Source organism: Bidens hawaiensis, unplaced genomic scaffold (assembly GCF_021521415.1).
Source record: "Bidens hawaiensis isolate Kalapana, Puna unplaced genomic scaffold, B.hawaiensis_p1.1 tig00026006_1, whole genome shotgun sequence".
Taxonomy (NCBI): domain Eukaryota; kingdom Viridiplantae; phylum Streptophyta; class Magnoliopsida; order Asterales; family Asteraceae; genus Bidens; species Bidens hawaiensis.
In genome coordinates, this window is record NW_027494185.1 from 2,339 (window position 1) to 25,000 (window position 22,662).

Here is a 22,662-nt window from a genome sequence, read left to right on the forward strand (position 1 = left end):
TAAAGTGCTTCCACTTTCTTACATCATTCCATGTGGGATGGAGTTTCCTTTCCCATTTTCTTAATATGGAAGAACTTAACTTGGGAAATATTTTAATTTTCCTTAGTTTTCTTATATTTCTTTATTTAATATTTTCTCATGACTTGTCTTGATATTATTTTGATCTCTCAACTTTCCTAAGTTGTCAAATTTGAATCTAAATTTTGGGGATGTTACATTATAGTTTTTTTATTATAATATGTTTATTACACATAAAAGACAAAAGTTTAAATGTTATAAGTTTTGGACAACCATCCAACAATGGTAATTTTCATTGTCGGACATGCAATGTTACATGGTCATGTGCATCAAATCTTGATAAATACCTTACAAGAAAAATACATGTGAATATAACCAAAATATCGATGATCGCTGTTATCCAAAACCTATAATCGTTTCATGTTGTTTGAGATATTTTGTTGCTTTGAAAAAGTGAAACTATTTTTTATATTGAAGATAATGTTTCTTGTGTTTAAAAATACTTTACATTTTTTTGTGGATTAACATTGTTTTTAAACTCTTTGTATCCGTTGTTTTGCTTATATATATATATATATATATGAATGTTAAACATAAATATTAATGTATATTACTTTATAATATAATATCTTTATTTAAACTTCATGTGTATTATTTATTTAAGTATTTGTATGAGATGTATTAATCTTTTCTTAAACACTATTATTCTTAAAGATATAAATCCGTATATCAAATTAATATTATTATTGAATGATTTGTTAGTAACAAACCTGTGCTATTAGTAAGAAAAGTTACTTAAATTAATTTTTGACATTATATACAAGGAAAGTTTTTAGAGATTTATGTCACACTTTTTAGATTAAAACTAGAGATGGAGTCAATCTTCTAATATTCAATGAAGAGAGTAACTACAAATGTTGTATATGAAGAAATTTTTAGAGATTAATGAAAATTTACCATATAATTTTCTTTTACTTTTTTATTTTACAAAAAGTTTATTTTATTCTCTATAATACATATTCTTATTCATTCATCTAATACCAAGTTAGTATAATTATTTCACATTAGTTTGTTCTTTTGATAATATAGTTTACCCAACCCATGTATACACGAGTATTTAACCTAGTTCTTATATAAAAGCAGATTGTTAACCATTAGGAGTGTATATAGATCATGGAGAATAGGGTCAACCAATGACGGAAAATCACCTCAAATTTAATTAAAATCCATGAAGATCATGAAGATTTAATAATTGCATATATGGATACCTTGGAGGAAGGTTTTTTTAACATAGAGATTGCGAAGTTTTAATACAGGGGCGTAGACATGTTTAGAGGAATGGGTTCGGTTAAATCTGTACAAATTTTGTTTTAATGTTATATATTAGTGTATTTTGACATCGAACCTATAGAAATTTCAACATCGAACCTGTAGAAAACCCAAATCTAAGTGATACACAATCGGCCGTCTGTCCCTCGAAATTTTTTGAACCCGCACTAAAAGTTTTTTGGCTACGCCATTGATTCAATAAACACCTTTAAAGATTATGGAGATCCATAAAAAACATTCAGTTTTACCAAACCGATATGAGATGAAGAATCTCCATAAAGGAGGGTTGGAGGTGGTGTTGTCCACGACACCAAGACAAAACGATCCTCCATGAAAGAGGTGCTCCATGTACTCCAGTCAGACCAAAAATTATTTCTACAGGGGTCGGAATTTTTAGGGGTCGGTTGTCTATTGTTGGATGCTAAATTTTTCTGATGCCTTAAGGTCGGGTTCGGTCGGGTCACATAAAAAAGATAAAACAAAATTAAGTCAATCGCGGGGTGAATTAAGTAAGACAACAATACCCCAAGCCTATACGCTTTTTGCTTACCGATTTATGATTTATGTATGCGACAAAAAAATATGAATAAACTTTATATATATCTTTTATATATAAAGACAGTGGGAAGCCAGAAAGTTTTATTATATATATATGTGTGTGTAGAAAATGGTTCAAATAAAAAACAATTGTTTTGTGAGAAGTGTGAGAAGACCTTTAAAATAAAGTGCAACACCTAAATAAGACACTATAACATGTAAATAGGAAATTATACAACTTTTAGAGACTATCAATCTCAAACACTAGATCTTAGATCCAATGGTCTACATATATTCTTTTGCTTCTCACAAAACTATTGTTTTTTATGTTAACCATACTCTATATATATATATATATATATATATATATATATGGAACTCAAACAAATGGGGAACTCTTCATTTTACATGTAAAACACTTTATTTTACATTTTTAAAAAAATAAAAAAAAATCAATTTTCATATAAAAACACATTTTCACATAATCCTTTTAGAGTTTATTTACATATAAACACGTTTAAAAGCCGTTTTAAAAAAATCAGTTAAAAAAGTTAATTGTTTTTTACAAAATTCGTTTTTTATTGAAATGTCTTCAACATGTATTTATAAGCAACAATTCTAAAACAGTTTATGCTAAAACTAATTTTTTACATATGAAATCGAGCTTTATATTATTTTTTTACAAGTAAAATGAAGAGTTTTTAAGTTTCCCACTTTTTTAACTCCCCCTTAAACCTGCTCATATATATATATATATATATATATATTACTAGCTTTAGATGCCGTATCGCACACGGGATGATCCAAATTATAAAATTACAAGTAAAGCAAATAATTACATAACGTATATGAAAAATGTATTACATATATGCTTGTATCTATACTATGTGTACATAAATTGATTTTATTTGTATCACAAAATGATTTTTTTAAATGAACTTAGTAAAAAAAATACGTGCAAAAACGTACCCAAGAACTTTCTTTCTATTGAAATTTTCATTTTTAGTGTCATATTTGTATAATTGAAAGAATTTTGGTTATTAAACAATTTCGAAAATAAGACTTCTAATATGATAGTAGTTCTAACCACTCAGTCTAAATACAGAAGGATCGTTACCTTATTGATATAGTTATCAATTTACCACCCACTAAAGGAAATGAGAATATTAATTTGTAACGACGGATGTTTTTCAAGAATTATGTTTAAATTTGAAATCCGAATCATGTTTAAAATTCTAACTTTCATCCGTTTGACATTTTCAAGTCAAACTTTGAACCCGTATCAAATTTAACGATAAGTATATTTGCATTCACAAACTTTTAAAAATACTCAGATATCCTATTTTTAACCCATAACAAACTTTGACCTAAATGTAGCTAACTTGCATCAAACAATCTATTGACCAACTTTTGACCCATAAAAATCACATTTAAGTTCCACAAAAAACCCAAAACAATCATTGGTAAAAAAAACTAAGAAATTAAACATGATAAACTTTGTTATGTCTGAAAGTGATTGGTATATATTATCATTACATTTTAATATATATATATATATATAGTTTACAAAATTAGCTGAAAAAATAAATGGATAGATTTAAAGCATATATTTATAATTTATAAATTTATATGACAATTTACAATAATGATAATAATAATAATAATAGATAAATGGATTGATTTAAAAAAATTAGATCGACTTTTAAGCATATATTTATAATTTAATGATTAAAAAAATTACTATGTAAAATGAAAACATATTCGAGTTTTTTTTTCTTTACAATCTTCTACGATTACATAATACAATATGTTAATCATAACATTCGAAATTATATTATTTTTAATCTTTGACAAACATGGTTTGTTGTTGGGTTTTGGATATCACCAAGTATTTTGGAATATATAGTAAAATAATATGTAAATATTTATTTTTATAAAAATGTATAGATATAATATAAATAAAGTGTAAAAGGAAAGTAAATAATTATTAATCTATTACATATATTAGGTTAATTAGTATATTTGTTTTGGAGGGAAAACAATTATGAAAATTAACAAAAATATAACAAGTGTCAACAATTATTTTACTTTATTAGAAAATAGAAAGATTTTATAGAATGAAAGATATAATATATTAAAACAAAGTATATAAAACCTAGTTAATTCATAAATCCAAAAAAAGGTGTGAGCTCTGTAAAACTAAATAAATGTTTTCAAGTTTGGTTAAATTATTTATTAATGTTTTATTGCTAATAAGAAGAAAAACAGTCATACTTTAAAATGTTCATTTGAAAAAAACAGATAACAAAGTGTACATACAAGTATAGTACACCTAATAAAGTATTATTTCTTTTATCAACTTATCTTATCTTCTCAAAATTAAATTTACTTCTCGCTGCAACTCCATTTGCCGGATTTTTTCTCGGGAATACTACTTCTCCATTCTATCTTCTCTTCTTCTTTTCACAGTATTTCACAAAAGGTTGATGTCAAAATTTTACGAGGGTCGGTTGGGAATTTTTCATATATATAACACTAATATTTTTGTTCTCACAAGGTTCGGACGACCCCTGTATTTAAGCAGTAGGTCCGCCATTGATGTACCATTATAACTCTCAAATCAAAAGTTAACAAGAAGTTATGTGCTACCACCTTTCTTACCATAACAAAACAATTTTACACCTCTAATCATCAGAAGTAGCAAGTATTTTTTTTAAATTTAACAGAGTTATAAGGTAAAAATACAATTTTGTTCATGGAAATTAAAAACTTAATCAAATTACCATTATTTATAACGAATTTATAATATGTGAAGAATATTTATTACAAATGATGAATTTTTTTTTCTGATTCGATTAAGGTAATCGATTATTGAAAGAGAAATACATAGACTCCACACCGATCAAGTCAACCAATCCCAGATCAAGAAATACATGTAACCAGGGCCGTCTCTGAGAATACAAAAAAAAACAAGGCCCATGACATGAAAAACAAAAGGCCCTTAACACAAAACAAAAGTTTTTTTTAGCAAAATGAACTAAAAAAGCATTTAAATGAATCGTGATGCTCTTTTAGCATTTTTGGAAGCAAAACCCTCGATTAACTCTTTGTAATTCATGTACATATTTTTCCTTAACATTAGAACTTTGAGGTTGCTTATGAAAAAAACATATGTATCTTCGCATTCTTCTTAATTTGTGTATTTCTCAACTCTTCTATTTTACTCCTTTTTCGTTTTTAACTACCGGATAAGTGTTTAGATTTAAAAGGCATAATATCTAAAAACAAATATTAATATAACTAATTAACTACCAATAATCAATTGTTCAACACTCCAACCGATAAGGCGATACTCATATAAGTTAATAAATATAAAATTATTTAACATAAAAACTTGAATAAATATTAACAATAAAAAACAAGAAATTAAAATAACTAATAAATTATAACATCAGGACATCAGGTTTTCACCGACTCACCTCACAATTGTTTTTCCTTTTCCTTGACGGCTTGAAGAGTGGATTGTGAAAGTCGAAGACCTAATGAGTAAACGACGAACACTCGAACAACAAATCAATAACAAAATGAAGGAGTGAAGGATAGAAGGTCTATGGTCGCCGGAGCCGGCGCCGGCCAAACAGAAGGTATAAATCGTAGGTCGAAGTTTGATGGTCGGCACTCACTCACGTGTTAACTAATATTTTCTCAAATCTCAACCAAAGCCTTACATCTATATTAATTTGTTTATTAGTATTTCAACGAATGGACCTTTTAATTCAAATGGGCTGAAAATAAATATATTAAAAAACATTTAATGGGCCCTTAAAGATATGTGGGCCTGGGGCCTATGGCCTCCATACCCTGCCCATGGGCCGGCCTTGCATGTAACACATGTAAGCGTATGAATGAGAAAAATTATGCACAACAGCCGTATAACGTATGAACACCAAGTTCAAGCGGATGAACAACCAACACCAACACTACACTAATTACATCAAGCGCATGAACCAAAAAAAGCATGGAACGCTCGAATAACATGAACACAAAACGCGGACTTGAAATGGACACCGAAACGTGGGGCGAATGAATCAAAACGAACGTGGAATCTAAACACCGAAACTTAAATTGGAACAACGCGGAATAAAAATGGCACTAAGAGTATCCCGACGGTTCTGAGTATTTTCAGTTACGGTTGGATATTTCAGTTATGATTGCCGGAATATTTAAATTCGCCGGAAAAAATTGTTAGTTGGGAAAAGTTTGTTAACGATGGTTTCCGATGAAGAATACTCGCCAGAATTTTTTTAGAATTAATCACTTGCCAGAAACTTGTCAACTCGCCGGAAAATAAGTGACAAAACTATCACAACAACACAACAATTATTTTTATTCGCAATTCCTTTCAATTATCATAGCAACGAAACACGAAGCAAAAATTGTAATCAAACAACCTAATCGAAATCTAGTCTTCATCATCGGGATCATCTAGAGTCTTTTTCTTTCCGTAAATTACAATCTAGTGATGATAGTGTTGGGAGTTTCCTTCTCCAGGACCAGGTATCACAATCTTGAATTATTAACGCATTGTTTATCATACCAAATTCACCCTTAGCAATCTTGGTTGACCGATCGATCACATTTTAAAAAGGAAGAAGAGACAAGGCTACGGGTGGGTACAGTGGGCTCAATCATAGTGATTAGTTGACTGTGGATATGATGTTTGATCTGGAGATGAGGGTGGTGTTGAAGATTGGATGAATGAGCTAGGAAGATGAAGATTGAGCAGATAGGGTTGAAGATTGACTTATTGTGGAAGACAGAGTTTGAGTGGATGGTGTTGAAGATTGACCAGCTGATCGAGGTTGACGCAGTTGCTTCGAAGACTTCCAAGCTATAGCCACTCCTCCAAGTGTGAAAACATACCCACTTGTAGATTTGGAATCTTTTATATTCAATATCTAGTTTGCATTAGTGTATCCTTCGATCACTGCTGGATCGCGGTTATAATGTAGTCCATAATCTCTTGTGCATTTCAAGTATCTTAGCACCATTGTTATACTTTTCCAATGTTCAGAACTTGGATTGCTAGTATATTTGCTTAGTCTGCTCACAACATAAACCAAGTCGGGTCTAGTACAAGTCATTAGATACTTTAAACTACCAATGATCCTTGAGTACCCTAATTAATCCACACCCTCTCCTCGATGTTTACTCAAGTGTTGGGAGGTATCAACCAGAATATGAGCAACACGCATGTCCTCAGAATTGAATTTCTCAAGTGTCTTGTCCACATAATGAGTTTGACTTAAGACAATACCGTTTTGGGTTCTAGTGATCTTTACTCCAAGAATCACATCCGCTAAACCCATGTCTTTCATGTCAAACCTTGCTTTCAACATGTCTTTAGTAGACTTAATCATTTTATCATTACTCCCAATGATAATCATGTCATCCACATCAAGGCATAATATCGCATAACCTCCCAGTGTGTCATTCACATTTGTCACACTCATTTATTTTGAAATCATTGTCACGCATGTCATGATCAAACTTTTGATGCCATTGTTTTGGTGCTTGCTTTAATCTGTATAGGGACTTGACGAGTTTGCAACTTTACCCTCCTAGCTAGGAGTTGAAAACCCCTCAGGTTGTTCCATGTATATCTCTTCTTCTAAGTCCACATTTAGGAATGCAGTCTTTACATCCATTTGATGTACTTCCAAATTACTCCGAGCTACAACTGTAAGCACCAACCTGATTGAGATTATCCGTGTTACAGGCGAGTAGTATTAGAGCAATCTAGACCTTCCTTTTATCTATAACCTTTGATCACTAACCACATTTTGTACTTATCAATGGTGAAATCGGCATTAATCTTCCTTTTGAATATCCAACGATATCCAAGTGGTTTACAACCGGGCGGAAGATTCACTAACTCCCAAGTATGATTTCGCAAAATAGAATCAATTTCATTTTTGATAGCTTCTTTTCACTGAGGTCCTTCTGAAGAGGTTATCGCCTCGAGATAGGTATTGGGCTCACCCTCAACCATGTAAGTCAAGAAGTCTGAACCGCGATATTTTTCAATCCTTTGTCGTTTGCTTTTTCTAAGCTCACCCTCTTCAACCTCAGCCCTCAGGTCATTCATGTGTCTGTTCATGAACATTATCATAAAAAACTCTTGATGAACTTGCTTGTGTTTGTGCATGCCCTGATTAGAAAAATATATTATCAAAGAATGAAGCATTCCTTGATTCCATGATAGTGTTCTCATGCACATATGGATTCTTAGACTCGTGTATTAAAAACCGATATGCACTATTGTTTTGAGCATAACAAATAAATATGCAATCAATAGTCTTGGTACCTATCTTTTGCACCTTAGGTGCCGATACTAATTCCTTGGCTAGGTACCCCCACACTTTCAAGGTTTTGTATGATGGCTTTCTTCCCATCCATAACTCATAAGGAGTCTCATCTCTTTTCTTTTTATCTAAAATATAGTTAGCCAAGAGAATGGCTTCCCCCCACATGTCCGGTGCACACCCGGAACTATTCAACATGGCATTCATCATCTCTTTCAATGCTCAATTCTTTCATTTTGCAGTGTCATTCGATTGTGGAGCATGGGGTGCAATGCACTCATGTATTATGCCACTACATGAACATAAATTCGCAAATGGTGCAATATATTCACAACCTCTATCGCTTCTCACAATTTTAATCCTTTTATTAAGCTGATTCTCAACTTCATTTTTGTACAAAGTGAACCTATCTATTGCCTCATCCTTACTCTTAGGTAAGTATACATAGCAATATTTAGTACAATCATTAATAAAAGTGATGAAATATTTATTTCCACCCCTTGTGGGCATTGTCTTTAGATCACATACATCAGGATGAATTAAATCAAGGGTTTGGTTATTCGTTTAACCGATTTAAAAGGCTTTTTACTAAGTTTGGATTCAACACATGTGTTGCAATTAGAACCCGAATCAATGCGGAATGTTGGTATACTTTTTAATTTAATCAAACATCTTATTAAATTAAAATTAATGTGTCCAAGTCGTGCATGCCACATTTCACAATTAGAAAACTCAAGCATATAAATGGAAGAATTATTCTTATTCATTTCATTTTTCACAACCAAAACATTAAATTTAAACATGGCATTATGGGCGTACCCTTTGCGAACAAACATTCCACGTTTGTTCAACACAACCTTATCAGATTCTATTACTACACGAAATCCAAAATGTTGATCCGCCGTCTCGAAACAAGATTCTTGCGTATCTCGGGCACATAAAGTGTGTTGCTCAACTTGAGTTATTTCCCGGAAGTGAACTTAAAAACCACATCGCCTTCACCCTTGATGTCAGCAGTAGTTGCATTTTCCATGTACAACTTCTCATCACTTGCAACCTCTTTGAATGTGGAGAAAAGAGTTTTGTCACCACAAACATGTCAGGTCGCAAGTGTATCAATAAACTACCCCACATATTAGTTACCAACAATGTTAACCTCCGCAATCAATGTCAATAACTTCGTTATCATGGCACATAATGGCCACCATCTTCATCCATCATATGCACCCGCTAACGCTTTAGTTCCTTGCATTGGTCCACACGATGACCCATTTCGTTACAGTTGTAGCATTTGCATTGGAATGGTGGAGACTTCTTATTCATACCCCTTCCTCGCACAAGGTTACCCGTAGCTTTCCCACCACCTTTACCTTTATTTCCCCGTGATGATTGTCCATATTCGACAACATTTGCCTTAGCCGCAGTCAGATGCACTAGGGCACCCTTTTGGGCTATCTTAAGGTCCTCCTCTATTCGAAGGCGGGCAACAAGCTACTCCACGGTCATTTCCTTTTGTTTATGCCTAGGGTAGTTTTTGAATTCTACACATGAAGGTGGCAATTTTTCAATAGAAACGGCCCAACGAACCACATTAATAATAGAAATGGCCTGCTTGCTATAACTTAGCACACACACGAACTCGTAAAGGTTTCCCATGAATGTGATCTCTTAAGGAGTACATCAAGTGAGGTGTGATCCTCCCTTATAAACCATTCAAGGTTTTGTCTCTCCACCAATGTGTAGGGCTGTTCACGAACCGAGCCGAACCGAACGCAGGCTTGGTCATACTTGGTTTGGTTGGAAAGTGAACTGAACCGAGCGGATTGAATTTTAAGAAACGAGCGATATTTTTATGCTTGAACTTGGTTTGGTTTGATACCGAGCGGCTTAGTTTTGCTTGGTTTGCTACAAAGTTTTTAATTTTAAATTTCTAAAAGTAAAAAAAATATCATTAATTAAAAACTTTCAACTCCAAATTGTCTAGATTTCCAACCTAAAATGTCTAAAATAAAGTTTTATATTTGTTAATTTGTGTTCATTTAAGTGTTTTCATTTATGTTTTTTTGTGTTCATATATGTTTATTTATCTTTGTTCAGTTATATTTATTTAGATTTTAAACAAACGAACATAAACGAACACAAATGTTCTTTTTTTAAATAAACGAACATGAAAATATATATTTGTTCGATTAAGTGTTCATTTAAATTTAAATGAACGAACATGAATATACCCTTGTTCGTGTTCGATCAATTCGTTTACATGCTTTTATTATTCACATTGATGAATACATCGGTCTTAATCTCTAGGTTCTGCCGATTTTATTTGTGTTCGTGAACCATTCGTGAACACATTAATTTCCTTAATGAACGAACACGAACATAAACTCTCATTCGGCAAGTATTCATGAACACATTATTTCCTTAACGAACGAACACGAACAAGGCCTTGTTTGTGTTCGTTCGGTTCGTTTACAGCCCTAAGAGCAACTCCAACTCTGATTCTAAACCTACACACTACTTCACAATCAATTCGTCTTCTCAATTCCACTTGTAAATTCCTACCCTTTTCCATTTTTAATCCAACAACACACAAATATCCGTATGTTACATTGTTATCTGTAAATGCTAGCTCATCCATATATACTTGTTGAATGAAATTGTACAAACTCAAGATCCTGAAACAATAATTGTATCCAAATATCAATAGAAATCTATGAGGATGTAAAGAAACAAACTTTAGTATACATCAAGAGGAAGGCCTGCAAGTGCAACCATAGCATTTCTGTCACCAATGCAAGTATGAGCAGAAGTTGCTGAGAAACCTGCGATACCATAACCCTAAAAACAAAATAAAAAGTTGAAATAAGAAGATAGCCATATAGAAACCAAGTTGAGCTTAAAATAAATTTTCACCACAGTTGCCAATATTGTTGATAAGAAACATCAACAATAAAGTACATACATATATATAGAAACACCAAGCCAACGTCGTTGATCAATAGCTCAACACGTTGCCAGACCACCACTCACCAGCAGGCCGCAGTTGGTAGGGTTTTTTTTTGGTACTCATTGCCGAGTGTTTTGTGAAGTGTGACCAACATGAGTCTAGTGGCCTTTAGTCGTTAGATTTTAATACTATTTTCTTTATTTTAATACTTTTTTTTGCAATGTTTATTGTTATAACGTTAATATCGTTTAAATAATTTGCTTATATATTTTGTTACTTTTTAGAGCCTACACGCCTTTTTATTTCGGCTTGGTCGTGGTATTTAAATTTTCGGAGACGCCCATGTTGTGTGGTTCAATGTTTTTACGTTTGTATGTGTTTGGTTTAACGGTCCAAACTTGTCTAACTGCCGAGTTATTAGCCCAACTCCATATACCTAATATTGGTTTTAGTGGATTAGCATATTAAGCGATGCTCGGTACTATAATACACATACATAACGATAGGCCCATTATACCCTATGCACACAGTGACACAGACGTGGTATGGGTTTGACGGCATTAAGATATCAAGCCGAGAAGCTTTAGTAATTGATCGTGCACGGTTTACTGAACGAGCTGACCTTTTTGATCCCAAAGGCCATATCAGAGCGCCATTGCAAATGAAAGTAAACCAAAGTCCCAACACAAAGACGCTCTAGTCTAGTATTTAGTCTTTGGTTTGTGCTGAACATACTTGTAGTTACTCTGGCTACACCAAAGGCAATGCCTTGCATTTTCTTATTGACAAAGCTTTCTATTGCAATTATATACACGTGACAAATTGATTCTTGGATATGTTAGCGTTATATAGCCTTTTTGGTACTTCATATTAAATCATATTATGAAATTTAAAAACCATACATATATATGTTGTTGAGAATCTAAATACTGTTATCGTACGCATACAGACAACGGCATCACTCCTACACCAGCTGCTCAGAATCCAACTGATGTTGCTCATATATCTGCATGTAAGCCTCAGAAAGTGCAACCGTATGCGGAAGTGTTTCTGCAACATCGAGATCCTGCATCACATACCTGACACACAAACATATCCGTATTAATTCGAGATTTAAAACATCAAAAATCAAAATAAAAAATTGAAATGGAAGAAGGCTTAATTACCAGAGCTGTTGAGGCTTGTGCTGAACAAATACCCTGTGGGCTCCTTCACCTGGTTTACCATCATGCACAATGTTTGCAATCAAATCGTATGTGGCACACGCTCTTTCATCATCCTTCAGCTCCAGATTCTTCAATGGGAAGGCAACTGACACACAACAACTCAGCAAATGAGTACAAAATGATGATCAATCATACAATAATAAATAACTAACTAAATAAATAATAATAGAAATAAACAAGTCTATCTATTTATCTCACCGAGGGTTGGATTTTTCTCCACTGTGAAGCGACGCATGTGCAAAATAAGATACTTTGGAAGTTTTGTAACATGGTATCTCATCTTGGCTACATGATCAGGACGCACTACTTCAGTTACGCTCTCCCCATCAACCTTCTTCAGCAGGTCGAAAAGTGAAACCTACAATAACAATACAAGACACCATTAAAGTCAATTCATAACTCATTGTTTACAGGGACGTATTACTTAAGAGTCTTAGATAAGTAATTACAAAAATACATATATACAAAAGACAGTCTGTTTTAGTGCTGACCAAAAGAAAAAAAATAATTCAAAGCACAAACCTGAGGATTTATTGGAGATGGTGGCAAGTCTAGTCCAAGCATCAAAAATGGCATTCTGCTTGTCTCGGCGCCATCTTTCGCAACCTCCAATTCTCCCAAGAAAAACAGGTTGCCATTCAAGTTATAAGCTGGTTCATGATCATATATAATATTTAAAAAGCTAGCTATGCTGCAAATAATTAAAGTGATCGGTATATACCTGAAAACACTGATGGATAATGCTGCTGCTGTTCTTTGTCCTTTTAAGGTCATTATGTAGCATATTGAGAAGCCATGACATAAATTCAGCAGGATCAGACCGAAACCGATCTTTACTAGCTTCCTTAACTGCTTCCAAAAATTCACGAGGAGAAACCTTTCGTTGGAAGTTCCTCGCATGCCATATCTTCCTTGTGAGCTCACCGAAACGTTGAACAAGTAGAGATTTACTGTCCTTGTAATTTTCGGGAATGAGAAAAAAGTTTCTCAAAGGCTTCACTCGCATTAAAGACTGAATGGTCACATTAATAAAACCAGTGTTCTGAATGTTATTAAGCCCCACCTGACAAAATAAGAAACTATCAGAATCAGTATTCTTGAAGGGATGATAATAAACAATTAATCACATACACTAATGCTAGCAATAAATAACGAAATAATTACCATTCCAGGAAGATAAAATGAACCATCAAGCGCCCTTGACCATTGTCTACTTGTATCAAGTTGCACAAGTTGGTCTTTGCTGAACTTCGGGTTAAGAACACGCATCATAAATCTCATAATTATCGGGCAGGCAATAAACCTTTTCTGTCTGAAGATTGATGTAGACATGATGTAATGCTTCAAGGCTATGATTATATGCATGGGAGTTATGCCCCCTCCCTTGAAAGTACTTGCCGCAAACCACGTTAAAATTTGACAGGGTCATTGAACACTTTCTTTCGAAGTCAAAATCCAAGACCTGCAAAACGCAATAAAAATCATCAATTTGACAATTTAGTAATAATAGTATCTTGAATAAAATTTTAAAAGTGAGGACTGGATTATTACCTGGCAATTAATTGTATAAAGGAACGGACAGTCAATACGGATTTTGGTTGTTCTGTTACGCGCAAATCCAAACCCATGATCGCTATCATCGTCCTCGTCAGTTGGAACCAAGGCGTTAAGTTGAGAATTTATTTGAACCGATTTCAGCCTTTTCGAGTGTTGGTCTTCATCATCGTACTAAAACAAACAGGTTCAGGGAATACTTTGTAACAAAACAAGGGTTTCAAGCAAATGGTTTCAGGATTACTTTGTCACAAAGCTTTCACGTTCCTCCTTTTTATATGGAAAGGAAGAGTTAACCGATTTAATCAAAACAATTTAAAAAAATACATTATTTTATTATACGATCTCCTTATTTTTTGCAACTTATTGCTTTTCAACCGCTCCTCCGTCAAAACAATAATCAATCCAAGTAATTGCAATTTTATGTAACAAAATTTAGTGATTTTTATTTTCTCTTTTTTTTTGTTGGGGTGGGGTGGGGGGGGGGGGGGTTGTGTGTGTGTGCACGAAACATAAAAAAACCAACTCAAAACTAGAAAAAAACCCAAAAACACGAAATACCGTTGTTTTTTCAGTTTTGTGAAAAACTGAACCGAAATAAACAATTCGCTTTATTGTCGATTTGGATTAAATTAAATTATTTTAAATGTAAGCATATTTTATTAGCTCTTTATATTCTATGACAAAATGTGCAATGTTCTATTAATTACTAGCCCGATGTCAGCCTTTTCAAGTGTTGGTCTTCATCAATATCAATATCGAAGCGTTTCGTTTTCATCATCGTACGAAAACAGGTTCAGGGAATACTTTGTAACAAAACAAGGGTTTCGATCGATCGGTTTAAGCAAATGGTTTCACGTTTCAGGATTACTTTTGTCACAAAGCTCACGTTCCTCCTTTTTATGAGGAAAAGAGTTGACCGACTTAATAAAATCAATTTAAAATTTAAATACTTTATTTTGTTGTACGATCTCCTTATTTCTTTTCAACCGGGCCCTACATCCTCCGTCAAACAATAATCAATCCAAGTAATTGCAATTTATTCTTTCACCTCTTATGTAACAAAATTTAGTGATTTTAATTTTATTTTTATTTTCTCATTGTTTGTTGAGGGGTGCACGTGAAACAGAAAAAAAAAAAACAAAAAAAAAAAACAACTCAAAACCGAAAAAAACCTAAAAATACGAATTATCGTCGTTGTTTCGGTTTTCTATTTTGTGAAACACCAAACCGAAATAAACAATTCGTTTTATTGTCATATTTGGATTAAATTAAATTATTTTAAACTAGTTTTCCTACCCGACGCGTTGTGCCAGGCAGCTACCAAAACCCCAGCGTTTAAACACAAGTGTTGGAAAAACATGAGTGCTATGATGATGAGTTGACACGAATTCGATCAGTATCGGTTGTGTTTGTACGATATAGACATCATTGGTAAAAAATTGAGCGTTAAGACCAAAAAATTAATTCGTCAAATAAACATATAAGAAAACAAAATATTTAAGACGATGTTTATTTGGTTGGCAAACCCGGGCGGTAGTAAAACTCAAGCATTGTGGTCCCGAGCATTAAGGCGGTAACTTGACACGAATTCAGTCGGTTTTGATTACATACGTTACGCTACAAGAACTAAAGGCGAAAAAAAATATATATAAACTGAACTAATAAACAAAATTTATCGAATAATACGGAGGCCACTTACAGCACCAAAGTCCTTGTTTATATTATAGTAATAATGTAATTATATTTATTAGCTCTTTATATTCTATGAAAAAATGTACAATGCTCTATTAGCTACTAGCCCGATTAGCAAAATCAAAATAACCAAATCAAAACCGAATTAAACCCGAAAACCAAATCAAAACATTTTTGACGAAACGAAATTTTGGTTTTTAGTTCGGTTTTAGCTCGAAACCGAACCAAATCGCACTGCACACACCCCTAATAATATATGTAAATTTTACAAAAGCGTAGCTGTATTCCAAAACAAAGTACTTTTAGTATTGGAAATTATAACAAGTATATGTACCATCATCGTGCAACATAAGATGTATGATATACACACACACGATATTTTGGTCAGATTAAAAGTATATTTTTGTACAAAGATATTTGTAACATCAAGAAACTTTCGGGCCAATTTTATCAATTTATGAAATATGAAGGACAAAAAAGAGAAAATCAAATTTGGTTATTCATCATGCTAGGCGACGAGCTAAGAGCAAGTCCATCACGATACGCGACGAACCCTATTAAGTAACCAAATACCGCGATACGCCTAACGGCAGGCCGACGGACCATACACGACATCCATGCCCATTGAGCCAATGCGATACGCGAAGACCCAATTAAGTAACCAGAGACACGTGTAGAACCACGTGTTAACATTTGGCACAATGGTACAGGCCACGTGTCACCATGAGGTTTAAGACGCCATGCCCCCTATGCACACCATTGCGATATTCAATGGGAGGCTAGATTTGCCTATAAAAGGGAAGCCATGACAAATCATTCTGCATTCCAACACACCTTAAATACACACACATAACCTCGAACGGTGGGCCGACGAGCCAAGCCGAATTTTCGACAGTTTAATCCCTGATATACGATGTAGAGCAAAAGTGTTGTCCAATCAACGTTAAACTATTCACTCCATGTACCTGTGATAAGTGCAACGCCCCGGTCCGGTGCCCTACTTTGGTGTCTGTAACATCCCGAATTTTATAATAATAAATAAAAGAGGTCTATGATTTAAAAACGAGTGTTAATATTTAATTAATTTTAAATATAGAAAGAATTATGGACTGGGGTAATTAAATGAATTAATATGGTGTGATGGGCCTTAGGTCCATGGGCTTTAAGGGATACAAATACCCCCTGAAACCACCCTAAAACCCTAAATCCTCGTTTCCATCTTTCCATATTTGCCTACACACTCCAAACACACACACACATAGCCGCTTTGGCCGTGAGGGTGAGAGAGAGATCCAAGGCCAAACAAACGTTGATTCTTGATAGATACGAGACCTAAAGTTCATAACCAAGCTAAACCGTAGCCTTAAAACACGTAAAGGTATGTCTTTTACCTTAAAGTTTACGTTTTTATAAACGTTTAGTATTGAAACTTGAACCTAGAGTAGATCGGGTATAAGCGAGTATTAAAGTAGCAAACTTGATGTTAAAAACGAACCTAACGAACTTATAACCATGTACGGCTCGTTTAAAATAAACCTTAGATCTAGTATTGAACGTTTTAGCTTAACAGATCAAACTTTACGATTCGTTTGGGTCAAGTTTGGGCCGCAATCGGTCTAGGGAACGGTTGGGGCTAAGGCCGAACCATAATAAGCGAACAAGGGTCGCAAAGCGCGTGTTTTGGACTGATGAAACGAACCCCGACAGCAGCAGCTCGCTACAGCAAGCTTGCTGTATAACTTCGCTTGCTGTATAAGTTCGCGTGCTGTGTAACTTCACTTGCCGTATAAGTTCGCATATATATGTATAAGTTCGCCTACAAACTAACTTCGCTAAACAAGTTCGCTGGCGTTAAGTTCGCCACTTTTAAGTTCACCTACTAACTAAGTTCGCTTACATGTATGTTCGCTTGCATTTATGCCCGCTTGCGAATACAGGAGAGTTAAAATAATAATTTAAAATCCTAATGGAAAATACGTTATGACAGCTTAACCCCAGCCAGGGACTCTGCCCCTTGGACCCCGCTAGGGGCTGCCGCCCCTAGAACCCCGCTGCCAGGGGCGCTGCCCCCGGACCCCCGTTCGTTGTGGGTAATAATTGAACTAGGAAGACGTTATGGGTAGTGATATTCAAATGATACGTGTGATTGTTATACAGTTAGTCGTGCACAGCTCAAGAAAGAGATTATCATAGACGTTGGACGTAACCGCATTTAGGTGAGTTTCTAGCCCCATTCCTTGTTATGTTTTCGGGGCTGTGTGCATACTCGATGTGATAGTTAATACACTTATCTTAATTGGTAAGTGTATGCCATGTATGATTTATATGTTATCTATATATGTATTGAATGAGAATTAGAGTTTGTCAGTACGTGAACGATCTTCGGATATTACACGTACTGTCAGGTTATAAATATAGATTTGAATATTGTATGTAATGTAAGGATGATTGCTTGTCGGTACGTGAACGATCTTCGGATATTACACGTACTGTCAGGTTATAAATATAGATTGGAATATTGTATGTAATGTAAAGATGATTGCCTGTCGGTACGTGAACGATCTTCGGATATTGCATGTATTGCCAAGAATAGTGATTGTCTCCTTATATGGATATTAAATAATAAATTATGTACAGGGTTCCTTCTACGGATAATATGTATAGAGTGTTCTATCTATGGAAAGCATAGTGTTCCTTTAATGGAAAGCATAGTGTTCCTTTAATTAGTTCAAACATCAACCACTGATCCTACTCACCTGCGTGCAACCATTCATCACATAAGTCTTCAGATGCCAACTTATTTATTTGTCTGCCATGTGCCCCCCTTCAAGCCAACTGTCTCATCCTACTCACCTGCGTGCATACTAAAAGTCAACTACGCGGAGTGAGTTCTAGTTAATCAGGCAGCATACAATACATTCACATACTTACATATATACGTATCCGAATATACATATTACATACTTAGCATGTTACCTTTCTTTCATTCATACATATATACTTTCTTTCTTTCTTTCATACTTTCATGCATTCATTCAGACATTCTTTCATACCATCACACTTTCATACTTTCATAATGTATACATAACTATCTTTACCATCCCAGATATTTGTAGGGTTTGATCCATTTCTTCTCTATCTCAGATATTATTAGGGTCTGGTCCCTTTCTTCTCTATCTAAGATATTATTAGGGTCTAGTCCATTTCTTCTCTATCTCAGATATTATTAAGGTCTGGTCCCTTCTATCTAAGATATTATTAGGGTCCGGTCTCTTCTTTCCATACAACCATACATACGCTTCTTTACACATACATTCTATTATATACATTCATACATATTCTTAATCATTCATATATCATTCATGAATCTTATGTAAAACTCACATTTCCTGGCGATACGTGCAATATCCGAAGATCGTTCACGTACCGACAAGCATTCATTTGTAACTCAATCATTATCACATAAATCATATAACTCATACACTTACCACTTAGGGTAAGTGTATTAACTAACCACATCGAGTATGCACACAGCCCCGAAAACATAACAAGGAAATGGGGCTAGAAACTCACTTGTGTCCTATTAGGTTCACCGTTAATGGTTATTCCTTTCTTTAGCTGTGCGCAACTAACTGTATAACAATTACACGTATCAATTAACTATCACTACCCATATCGCGTTTCTAGCTTAATTATATCCCTCAACGAACGGGGTCCGGGGGCAGCACCCCTTACAGCATGGTTCTAGGGGCGGCAGCCCCTAGCGGGGTTCATGAGGCAGAGCCCCTGGCTGGGGTTAAGCTGCTATGTAATTAAACCCTTTAAGGTATCTTTCACCAATTAATAAAGTCTAAGGGCTTCTATGTAATTAAACCATTTTATTCTAAGTCCAGAGACCTTTCTGTCATTTTATCAAACTCTGATTCGTTATACACCCCCTTAACAAATGGGGGTACATTCGTTAACCTGACTGACAGAATCAAACGAATGGGGATTCTATAACGAATGAGAATCCTATAACGAATGGGGATACTTTTTAACGAATGGGTATTCATAACGAATGGGCTCTTGATTTTGACATGGCTAACGAATGGACCTTTCAACGAATGGGGTTCATTTGTTAGTTCTCCGTAACGATTGGCATAACGAAAGAGCCTAACGAATGAGAGCTCATTCGTCCGTTCTCCATAACGAATGGCGTAGCGAAAGGCTTAACGAATGTGGTTCATTTGTTATTCTTCCTTAACGAATGGGCATAACTCATTCGTTACACGCGCCAAAGGTTAGGGCAGAGAATTTCAGAACATTCCCTAATCATACGTCTCCTTTTCGGCGCTGTCGTGCCGGAAAAACGGGCGGTTGCCGAAAAAACGTGTATTTCACCGTTTTTCGCCTCGATCGATCTGGATCCGAGCTAGGGTGACCCCTAAGCTTGTCACTCGATCGGCTTATACCCGATTCCATCCGAATCTTGTGACTTTAACGGTTGAGGGTGTCGGTTCATCGTTTCTTGACTAGATCTAACGAGTTTGGATCCATATAAGATCATAACATCGTTACCTCGGATCGATGCTCGGTTTCTTCTTGTTATTTCGGCTAGAGAAAGAGAGAAAGAGAGAGAGAGAGAGAAAGATATTAAGTGTGTGTTTTGGTCAGATTAAAAGTATATTTTTTACAAAGATATTTGTAACATCACGAAACTTTCGGGCCAATTTTGTCAATTTATGAAATATGAAGGACCAAAAAGAGAAAATCAAATTTGGTTATCCATCATGCTAGGCGACAAGCTAAGAGCAAGTCCATCACGATATGCGACGAACCCTATTAAGTAACCAAATACCGCGATAAGCCGAACGGCAGGCCGACGGACCATACACGATGTTCATGCCCATTGAGCCAATGCGATACGCGTAGACCCTATTAAGTAACCAGAGACATGTGTAGAACCACGTGTTAACATGTGGCACAATGGTACAGACCACGTGTCACCATGAGGTTTAAGGCGCCATGCCCCCCTATGCACACCATTGCGATATGCAATGGGAGGCTAGATTTTCCTATAAAAGGGAAGCCACGGCAAATCATTCTACATTCCAACACACCTTAAATAAACACACATAACCTTGAACGGTGGGCCGACGAGCCAAGCCGAATTTTTGACAGTTTAATCCCTGATATACGATGTAGAGCAAAAGTGTCGTCCAATCGACGTTAAGCTATTCACTCCATGTACCTGTGATAAGGTAGGGGTCCCGCTTAAGTTATTTTATTATATGGTTTGGACCTTATTCGGGGATATAGCCTAAACCTTGAATAATTCTAGGTATACATAAGCTTTTCATATACAAAGCTTATAGTCAAAATAATGTTTCTTTATGACTAATAAACATAAAGTTTTACATACAAGGATTATAGTCAAATTGATATTTCTTCTTAAAGAAGAAACCTAAATAAGACGTTTTCTCATGAAGAAGAAACCTAAATAAGACGTTTTCTCATGAAGAAGAAACCTAGCACATAATTTGTAAATAAATGGAAAGACTAAATGTCTAAATAGAGATATCAAGGTTTAAAGCTATGCAAAGTTAGACTAAAGTCTAAAAGCTAGATCATTGATCTAGATATTTATACAAAGTTATTCTCGTACTATATATTCGAGGTAATTCACAAGCATAAATAAGCATTGCACTGATCATCAACAAAAAGGTAAATACGCTCAAACTTTTATAAGTCTTTAAATCGAGTCATTAATAGTTTACATGGGACCAAGCATCCCAACAATTTTATAAGCAAAAGTAAACGTTGGTCATTAGGCTATCGTATACGTTTGTCTGGATCCTTACATATGTGTTCAGTCGGTGGGCACACCGCACACGCTTGGTCATTCCTCCGCCATGACGGGCTGGGTCCAATTTTATACCCGCGTGAGGAATGGTCTTGTGTATATTGGTAGTTGCTAAGTACTTGAACGTTGTGGTGTTGCTGAGCGGTTTTAAGTTGAGCTTGAGTTTATAATAGAATTTCAGTTTTCAAAACTTGTTTATTTCCTTTACCAAGACGGGCCGGGTCACAAGTTACCTGTGGGGAATAATTAAGTTTGTCCATGTTTTAGAGTCAACGTTCACCAGCATGTGTTGCTAACGTATTTTAATAATTGTTTTACATGTTATGAGGAATAGTAGTTAGAAGATGTGTAACAACTCGGGTTTTTCATTTAACTTATTAATGTCTAATACCCAACTTGGGTTTAAGAATGTAAATGATATAAAATTATTGTTTTTCAAATATTCTTTTGCAATAGAAACGGGTGTTTAATTCCCGACATTTTGAATATTATAGGATTTTAAATGAAAAGACTTCTTTACAACCTATACTCTTTACAATGTTAGTCACACGCCTAGGCCCATGGAGCCGAGTGTAAAAATATTTTTGGTGTCAAATGACGTATTCACCAGCTAAAGCTGACATACGTTTTCAATAGTAATTTTTCCAGATATGATACGAGAATAGAATAGTTAGCAAGTATTGATGAAATGATATTAACTTCTAGGTAATGTTGGAACCTTGTGGTTACATTTTCTACAAGTTGTCGGATAACTCGGAAAATGTAAATGATTGTTTTTAAATAATTTTTTGGAAATAAAAATGGGTATTTAATTCTCGATGTTTTATAAAAGAATATTTTTAAAGACCTTCTCTTAAACGCTAATGTATTTAATAAATAGGTACCAATTAGACGAAACTTCTAATGTTCATACGGTCCGTCTAACCCAAATTCTACTGTGGATATAAGTTAACAGATTGGACCACTCGTCCAAAGCTTACACGGACCATCTAAAAGTAATATTGTCTGTCTAATCAAGACGGTTTGTCTAAAAACTTATACACCCCGTATAAAACTAACTTCCGGTCAAAAAGTCAATTATTATTATTTTAATGAAAATTAAGTTTTAAACCTAATAACTGAATTGGAAATTATAAACGAGGATTG

At 34.6% G+C, this 22,662-nt stretch overlaps 1 pseudogene; it reads right to left on the bottom strand.

Moving 5' to 3' along the window:
- Positions 1 to 12,153: 12,153 nt before the first annotated feature.
- On the bottom strand, positions 12,154 to 21,776 carry LOC143572758 (uncharacterized; annotated as a pseudogene).
- Positions 21,777 to 22,662: the final 886 nt, after the last annotated feature.